The sequence below is a fragment of the Saccostrea cucullata genome, unplaced genomic scaffold, assembly GCF_032062105.1.
Source record: "Saccostrea cucullata isolate Sc308-1 unplaced genomic scaffold, CSIRO_AGI_Scuc_v1 ctg298, whole genome shotgun sequence".
NCBI lineage: Eukaryota > Metazoa > Mollusca > Bivalvia > Ostreida > Ostreidae > Saccostrea > Saccostrea cuccullata.
In genome coordinates, this window is record NW_026926095.1 from 19,967 (window position 1) to 28,846 (window position 8,880).

Consider the following 8,880-nt stretch of genomic DNA (forward strand, 5'->3'; position numbering starts at 1 on the left):
TACAGTGATCTTGTGAAATGGGAACTTAGAAATATTGACAGACGTGCAGCAAACAGTGTGCCAAATTTATTTTTCAAAATGAAGAAAATTCAGATGAAGCAGATATCGGATAAAGTCAATCTTGTATTAAGAAGATGTAAGGGCACAGAGAAGAAATTAACAGCTGGTGATGTTCTCAATCAAGAAGTACTTGACAAGATCACAAGATTAGATGAAGGATATTACATTTTTAGAACTTTGCGTAACAGTCCTCCCTATCTAGAGGCAAAGAAAAAGGAGTTGTTTGCCATGATTAGACAACTGGGGTTACCAACTTGCTTTGCATCTTTATCAGCAGCAGATACAAGATGGCCTGAGTTACTCAAAACTCTTGCTAAACTCAATCTCAAGAAATCACTTACTGATGAGGAAGTAGACAAGTTGACATGGGCTGAAAAAACTGACTTGGTGCAAAAAGATCCTGTGACATGTGTTCGCTTTTTTGATCACAGAGTACATGTGTTTATCAATACAGTTTTGAAGAGTGAGCATCAACCTGTTGGAGAACTGATAGACTTTTTTTATCGTGTTGAATTTCAGCACAGAGGATCACCTCACATTCATATGCTTATGTGGATAAAAGATGCTCCAAAATTTAAGGAAGATCCAGTTACTGACATTGCAAAATTTATAGATCAGTACGTATCTTGCTCTGCAAATTGTGATGATGAAGTTGCACCATTTGTAGAATTACAAATTCACAAACATTCCAGAACTTGCAAGAAAAAAGGAGAAGACATTTGTCGATTTGGATTTCCTCAGCCTCCTATGGATTCAACTTTGATCTTGGAACCTTTATCAGCAGATGAATCAGATGCATTGACATACAGAGAAATTTTTACAAAGGTGAAGAAAGAATTAGCAGATATGAAAGAAGGGAAAAACATTTCTTTCAGTGAATTTTTAAAATCACTGAACCTGGAGAAAGAAGATTACATAAAGTCAATTAGAAGTTCCCTTGATGGACCACAGCTTTTTTTGAAGAGAACCCCTTCTGAAATAAGAGTAAATCCTTACATGAAAAATGTTATGACAGCATGGCGAGCTAATCATGATTTGCAGTTTGTCCTAGACCCATATGCATGTGCTATGTATATTGTGTCCTACATTAGCAAGTCCCAACGTGGAATGAGTAATCTGCTTGATCAAGCATGTAAGGAAGCAAGAGAAGGAAATATGGATTTGAAAAAACAGGTTCGACACATGGGAAACAAGTTCTTGAATGCTGTTGAGATAAGTGCACAAGAAGCTGCATACTTGAATTTACAATTGCCTTTAACAAAAAGTTCAAGAGATGTTGTATTTATAAATACTTCACCACCAGAAGAAAGAACTCTTCTTTTGAAATGCAAGTCTGCTTTAGAAGAATTGCCAGAGAATTCCACAGACATTCATGCAAGCAGTGTGATCAAGCGTTATTCTCAAAGACCAAGGTAACTTGAAAATTGGTGTTTAGCAGACTATGTCGCAGAACTAGAAATTGTATATCCAAAAGATTTCAAAGAAAATTATGAGCTCTTAGAGCAAAATGATGATTCTGAAGATGAAAAAGAATTAAGAGACTTGGAAGATGAAGAGATCAATTCAGAGCTGATTAGGATAGTTTTGAAAAATGGCATCATCATAAGGCAAAGGAGGAAGGCGAAGTGCATTCGTTATGTCAACTACTCAATCAAAGTTGATTCTGAAAATTATTATAGAGAAAAGATTTTACTTTTCCATCCATGGAGAAAGGAAGATATAGACATTAAAGGAGACAAATCAACTTATAAAGAAAGTTACAACCAACTGAAGAGTTTTATAGGTGCTAAATTAAAGAAGTATGAACACAATGCAGAGGAGCTGGAAGAGGCACAGAGGCAGGCTGAAGAGGCTGATGTACAGTTTGATAGAGTAGCACCTAATGCAGAGCAAATTGAACAAGAGGACTTGGATGAAGGGAGTAGGGAAAGTGAGGAATTTGTGTATTTTGACCCAAAGCGTCCTGAAAATCACCAGAACTATGACATTGGAATAGATCTTTGATTACCTAGTAGTTCTACTAATGATGATCAAACTCTTCAATACAAAATGACCAGTGAGATGTATTTCCAACTAGTTAGCAAGTTAAACAAAAAGCAAATGGAGTTTTTTACTCATGTGCTTCATTGGATTAAAACCAAAAAAGAACCACTTAGAGTTTTCCTAACTGGTGGTGCAGGAGTTGGAAAGTCTGTTGTTGTAAGAGTTTTGTATGAGGCACTCACGAGACACTATTGCTCTACTGAAGGGGAAAATCCAGATGACTGCAAGGTTCTACTCTGTGCTCCAACTGGAAAAGCTGCATTTAATATAAAGGGACAGACAATACATTCAGCATTCAAAATTCCAGCAAGTCAGGGATTTAACTGCAAGCCCCTTGATAGTGAATCTTTGAACAGCCTTAGAACAAAGTATAAATATTTGTCAACGGTCATCATTGACGAGGTTTCAATGGTTGGAAATTCACAATTAAGTTGTGTACATGAGCGTTTGAAGCAGATAAAAGGCAGTAAGGAATACTTTGGAGGTATCAATGTCATTTTGATTGGAGATCTTTTCCAGTTAAAGCCAGTGATGGATGGGTGGGTTTTTGATGACTTGAAGAAAAACTTTGGACCATTGGCAACAAACTTATGGCGAGAATTGTTCACAATGCATGAACTAACGGAAATAATGAGACAGAAAGATGATGTTCATTTTGCCGAGTTACTCAACCGTTTACGAGAAGGAAATCAAACTGAAGCTGATATACAGACATTGAAGCAGCGATGTGTAGATGAGTCACTACCTGTATATCCCAGAGATGCTCCAAGATTATATACGAGAAATGAAAGTGTGAATGCCTACAACAACCAAGTGTTTCTGCTAGCTGATGGTGAAAAGGTCAATATACCAGCTCATGATTCTGTAGTAGGAAGGGAAAATTTAATACAGCACTTGAATTTGCCAGATGACTCCTCTAAAACAGCTGGATTGGCTAAAAATGTTCCCATAGCACTTGGTCTCCAGTATGAAATCACTGCAAATTTATGTGTTGAGGATGGGCTCACAAATGGTACATCATGTAAGGTAGAGTACATAGAGAGGAGACAAGAAAGCACTGAGAGGCCAAGTATAATATGGATTTCTTTTGATGACACAAATACTGGTAAATCATGGCGATATCAGTATAGACATCTGTTTGGACGTGGGATAGATAAGTCTTGGACACCAATATTTGATGTAAGAAGGAGCTTTCAGTACCTGAGACACACTGTTGTACGTATACAATTTCCGTTGCGACTTTCTGCAGCCAAAACTATACACAAATCTCAGGGAGACACAATGGTTCAAGCTGTGATCAATCTTGATATGAATCCGAAATTTACATTGCCACACATTCACTATGTTGCTCTAAGCAGGGTTACAAAGATCACAGGACTTCATATCTTGAGTTTAAATGAAAGCAAAATTTGTGCGTCTGAGAAAGTGAAAAAAGAAATGTGCAGACTACGGACAGAGGCAACATTACAGTTATGTTATCAGCCTATGGATTCTACAAACAACCAGACCATAAACATTGCATTCCAGAATGTGAGATCACTGCATGCTCATTTTGCAAGTTTCAAAAATGAGCCAAATCTTCAACAGTCTCATATCATAGGAGTGGCTGAAACATGGTTGACAGCATCCGATGAAAATGAAGATTATGAATTGGAGAATTACAGCATGTTCAGGTTGGATTTTGCATTGAATCAGCAAAGAGGCAGACCTCATAGAGGCATTATTACATACATTAGAAATGACTGTCAAATCATTAATCATGTGAGCAATTCAGACAAAGACTTAGAATGGCAGTACAGTGAAGTAAAGTGCAAAAATGAGAATTATCAAGTTGTTGTGCTATATAGAAGTCCAAGTTCTACTGTTGAAAGGGCAAAAAACAACTTTATCAACAAATTGTCAGAAGTACTTAAGAATCAGCAGAATATAATCATGATTGGGGATTTCAATATAGATCTTTCTCACGGAGACTCTTCACTGGCTACATATATGTCTGAAGCTTTCAGTTGCAAACAGATTGTGTTAAAGTCAACCCATTCTTCTGGATCATTGATAGACCATATTTACACAAATGTGACATGTAATATTATCACTGATGTCATAGAAAGTGTTTATTCTGACCACAAAATAATATATACATCTTTAGCTAGAGATTTTTGAAGGAACAATTGAGGAAAGAAAAGGTTCATTTTAAAGGAATAATTTAGGAAAGAAAAGGTTCGATCATTTTATTTTTGCCTATCCCAGAGAGGGGTAACATAGCTATGTCTGACTCGCCAGCGTGCGTTTGTACACCAGCGAGTGTACCTTCACCAGTGTGTGAAGCAGGGCAGGCGCCACCACCTGACTCACTGCATGCGTTTGTACACCACCGAGTGTACCATCACTAAGTTTGTGATGCAGGTGGTTTTGAAAGTCTTTGCCATAAGGTGTTGTTCACTTAAAGTGTATATCCCTCAGTATTTATTTCCCACTGAAGTCATTGTGTCCCCTGATGCAGTTTCATTATTTAAATTATATGTACATGTATAAATATTACATCTTCAAGATTATTGAAAAAAAACAACTTTCATTGTCTGTTCTTTTTACAATATTTGTGAATACATAATATGACTAATGACAAATTTAATTTGCTTTGTATTTATATTTATATATGAATCAACTATATGAATGCCATGCTTTTTGTGGAACTAAGAAAGCCATTGTGTTTATTAAATTGGAGAGAATGTTTATATGTTTGTATATTTTTTAAATTTATTGTGCTGAGGGATACACATTAAGTGATATTTGTTTTCTTATATGTGATATAAGCTCGAAAAAATAATTTCTGTACTTCCTAATTTCATTTTTATAGTAATGCTTCTATCAGACCAATAATAACAGAGTTGTTCATTTGCTTGTAAATATTTTAAGTAAATACTAGTGAACCTTTCTGAAAAGGTTATGCAGTTTGTTTTATTTCGATTTTTTGGGTAGACGGATGTGTCTTGATGTTATCTTCATTGGTCAAAATTGTTACATTATGCAGTAAAATTTGTTTCGTATGAACATGGAATATTGCAAATTCACGGATATACCGAAGTCATCTTGGATTCCCAGCTATACAAATATAAAGAATTCCTTCTACGGATATAGTGAATTGCCTATATTATAGTGATATAATTTCATATACATCTCAGTGACTTTGTAATAACTGAGTTTGACTGTACTGTAATAATTGAACATAACTATACTTTGTGGTAAAACAATTGTGAAAGACAAATGTACCGGGTACTGGATTTTTATTTGACATACTTACAGGAATAATCAATATTGACAATAATTTCTGCTCCAAATAATTTGCTTTATTTCTAATTATTTCTATTTATCTTATAAAAACAAAAGTTTGTGTATATGATGTATATATTCCAAGCAATGCTGAGACAATATTGAATGTATCTCTATACTTAAAACATTTTTGTGACGTCATCTTTTGTTAAACCTGGTTCAATAAATTTGTTATTGTCCTGCATCCCGTCCAATAAGTTACCTGTAGGTGTCCAGTAAGATTCAACTTATTGGACAGGTACAGGTAACGTTAAAATGAAGACAAAGGGCGAGGCAAATAAGTAAACAGCACTTAAAAGACAATGACAAATCAAACAATTTTTTAATATGAACAATGTAGGAAATTAGTAGCGTTAAATGTTAATATTTTACAAAAAATCCTATTGAAAATGGCACAAATAATCCAGTGAGTTGAATGTCTCAGATTCATTATTGTAGACGCATCCGTGGCTCCGATCATAAATTTCCTAAATTCACCGTTCATTGCTATAAAATAGATTTATTTCACAATGATTGATCCATGGAACATATATAGAATCCAATGGACACAAAGATGAACGAAAAGCATACGTTTTCACTTTTAACACACAACCTTGGGCTTTTTGTTTATTGAATATCCATTTTTCCGCATTTAGCACAAAATATAGCTCAGGAAATTCCAACAGAATCTGTAAGTTCGTTCGGTGATTTTTGACCATTTGTTCACCTAGTCCTGCGTCGTTTGAGCGAGTGTCTGTCGTTGTTTTAAGGAGTGGCTGGAGCAAAACCTGCACACAAAAGAGAAAGTGTAGCATTTTTAAAAAAAAAATACATCAGAAATAATCTCCCAGTTTCATAGAAAATAATGAAACAGTTGTTTGGAGTAAAATCCTTCAAATCCTATTACTTTACGAAAATTACCTGTTCACGGGAAACTGTTCTTGCAAATTCCGAAACATAAGAATGTATATCCGGATTTCACATTAGAAAACTTGAACTGAGGAGGCTTCTTGGTGTAATCGATAAATGGCATCGTCAAAACACCCGATTATGAAGGTCTTTTTTCAAAATTAAAATTTACGTCGTCATCCGTGGTCGTTACGTTGTAAAATGAATAAATTGTAAAGAATTTAGTAGAACTGACTTTTACGCATGCGTAGTTTGTTTAAAAAATGTCGCAATGCGGATAAATAAGACTAAACAAAGTTAATGTTCATATTTATCGATATAAAACACCTCTCGGTGATTCCTAATATTAATAAAGACAGAAGAAAAACCAAAACTGGTTTTCTTTGGCCTAACTTGATGAACAGTGCCAGGTAGTCATCAAAGCAGAACGAGACCTTACCTGTGGCTGTCCAATAAGTTAACAATGGAAGTGTTCGATAGTGGTGAAATGTTTTAAGTAAGTTATAAGCCTCAAACTGACCATTATGTCAGATATTAGACTCTCCTCGGCGCTAACGCGCCTCGGGTCGTCTAATATCTGACATAATGGACAGTTTTCGGCTTATAACCATTACATATAAATGAATGTATCGATTCACTTATGTACAATTAACAATTGATATTGCAATATGACAAAACTGACCAATGTTTGAATTGATTATATATAATGTTCATTTAGTTATTGAAATGATATGGGAATCAGGATACAATTTTATATCACTCGCTAAGTTAATCGTCTTGATTATTTTATATTCACACAACTTTAATATTAGAGAAAATGTATTATGTAAAAAGTCCAGGTTAATACTTATAGCAAATTGGTATGTATATTTGTAGTATATATCTGAAATATTTTGTATACCAAATTTAATTTAGTAAGTAAATCAAGTTATGGACATAGAGTGTGTTACATGATTTAATTTTATACATGTATTGTACTAGTTAAATGCAAGTATTATGTATTTAATACTTGATATGCTTTTTTCCTAATGAGTTTTAATGTTGAATTTTCCATCAGGACAGATTGTGTTTTCATTTGACAGACAGTCATTTTAATGCATTGCATTTCACACTTCTTTGAATTTCAATATACTATGAAAGAAGTCTATTCTGAACATATATGACCATATATAATGTTCTATATAAATTATTATATATTATATATTACCATATTATGGTGTAAATATAATTTAAAAAAATATATAAAACAAATTTATAGACAAGTGAGTGTTATGAAAAGAAGGATAACGCCGCATGTCCATTAAACCATCTATAATAAGAATCAAGTATTATTCATCAAGTATATACTATGATGATGAAATAAATATTGAGAGGTGAGTATAATTGGAAGAGGGAGGTCACTGGCCAGCCCGTAAAGGGAGGTAAACCGTTCCTCTCCATTCATGTTTCACTATATTTATCAAGTAAATACTATGATGATATACATGAGACTAATTTCCCAATTATATATATATATATATATATATATATATATATATATATATATATATATATATATATATATATATATATATATATATATATATATATATATACATGTATATATAACATTTTAATTTGACATATAAAATATTTTAAGCACAAAATACTTTGATATAATAGTGAACTTGAGCATGGATTTGTATGTCAAAGAAGACTGAATATAATAGCATAATACTCAAATCATGATCTGTCCTGCTTCTGTGACATGTAATTTACTGGATTTAAACACAATTTTCATGTTGTAGTAAAACACTTAATCAATTGAATCAAATGTTACTTAGTATATTATTAATAGTTGAAGAGTGAATGTATTCATACTTCCAAACTATTTTGTCATTAAATATTATACAAGTTTTATTTCTGACTATCAATATCAGAGCTAATGTGTAACAGTGAATTCTTTAAATGCTGATAATGATTACAAAATTAATTTTTCATAACCATTTCTTGTAACTAAATCAGAATATATAAATTAAAACACATTCATTTTGTCTTATGTTTTCTCTTTGCAAGCTTGTATGACAGTACAATTAAATTGTCCAAAGGGGAAAAAATGCGATAAATGAAAAGTTTAGCTAAATGTATGGCACGCCAAATTCACAAAAATGAGATAATCATAGTTTCACAAACGATAAACTAGGTTTATCTGTTGTAAACTAAAGTTTACGAACTGTAAACTAAAGTTAACAACGTTAATCTATATTTCACATCTGTAAACCATAGTTAAAGCGATAATCTATGTTTCACACCGTAAACTATACTTAACACTGAAAACTATCATTTGCGATTGCAAAACATAGATTATCTGATAAATACAGTTTCACGATTTGTAAACTATAGTTTACAAACCGTTAACTATAGTTAACGATCTGATAAATATAGTTTCACGATTTGTGAAACTATGTTTAACAACTCTTTACTATAGTTTACGATTGTAAACTATAGTTTACAAACTATAGTTTACAAATGTGAATCTATGTTTATCAACAAAATCTATTGTTAACGCTTTATTCAGACAGA